Genomic DNA, 1404 nt, shown 5'->3' on the forward strand with positions numbered 1-1404 from the left:
CCAGCCCGCCAGCCCTTGCCACCCATTCCCAGGGCAATGCCCGACTCCTCCAAACAGGTTTTCTAAGGTCCTGGAAGCCACGCTTCATCTCCCAGATTGGCTTGTGGATTCAGTGAGAACCTGGCCCTTGTGTTCCTGCTGAACTCCAAACAGGATTAGCTGTCATCGGTCCCTGTCCTTTGTAGATGGCTGGTGATGTCATCCTTAGAAAAGCCCACATAGGCTAATGGGAGAGATTATTCAAGGGGAAAGTTCTTTTCACATAGAATTTTTTTTCAGTAACATATATGTTTCTTGAAATACTAAATACCTCGTTTCCTATGAAGTGTAAAGTAAGACCCAGCTGATAAAAATGAGATGTGCAAGAAGGGAACTTCTGAATGAATGAAGAAAAACACACCCCCAGTTTCTTTTATTCGTCGAACCCACGGCATGCCTTGCACTGGGCTGAGCATTTGGGAGGCCACAGAGTGGAGAACACGTCATGGTTCTCTGTCCCCGTTCGGGGGCCCCTCTGCCCACCACACAGAATGCCCTTAGCTGCGCACTGTCCAACACGCAGCGCTGGGCAATGGAAACCGTCTCTTAAGTGCCCGGTGAGCACGGGCCCTGATGTGAAGGAGGAGACCACCCACAGGGACCCACGGATTTTGGTCCCCCCACCCCCGGTATGCGTTTGGACACCCAGGCACCTGCTTGCTCTGAACGTCAGATTCTCGTAGCTGGCAAAGGGGCCTAGAGAGGCCGTAGAGAAGAGCGGAGAAGTCGCTGACTTTAAGCTGCTTTCCTGCTCAGGTGCGTTTGGAAGCTTCAAAAATCAGGGGACACGACGGCTTAGGAAGTCAGTCCAGCTGGGATTGGAATCCTGACCCCCCCTCTTACCGGGTGGGTGACTGGGGCCAAATTCCCTCACCTGGTTGAGCCCCCAGTTCACATTTGTGAGAACAGAAATAATGGTGGGCACTTTCGACACGATCCTGAAGTGTCCACGAGCTAGTGTACGGAAAGGAGTGCGAACAGGGCACGTGGACGGCACTGCGTGAAAGGACGGTGACAGCAAGTACTTCTGTTTCACTAATACAGTAAATGTTTGACTCGCCCACACTCACAACGACCTCTCCTCTTGTTGGCCTCAACCCCTTTCTTTGGCTTTTACTCCCTGTTAAATAGGTTTCTGTTTCTACACAACTAGTAACCCGCTGTCTTCACTCCAGAATTGCGTTGTTTGGGTCAGCAGGCCCCAGTCTGTAAAATGGGCCACTGTGGCGGAAGGGGACGTTGTATCCTGGGCCCTGTGACCCCTGTCACCCAGGTTGATGCAGACAGGACCCACTGCTTGGTTTGACCCCCACCCGGGATCGGACTCTGACCAGACTCAACTGACTCTGTAAGTGAAAATCTCAG

The sequence above is a fragment of the Artibeus jamaicensis genome, unplaced genomic scaffold (assembly GCF_021234435.1).
Source record: "Artibeus jamaicensis isolate MK-2021 breed Jamaican fruit bat unplaced genomic scaffold, CSHL_Jam_final scaffold_916, whole genome shotgun sequence".
Taxonomy (NCBI): domain Eukaryota; kingdom Metazoa; phylum Chordata; class Mammalia; order Chiroptera; family Phyllostomidae; genus Artibeus; species Artibeus jamaicensis.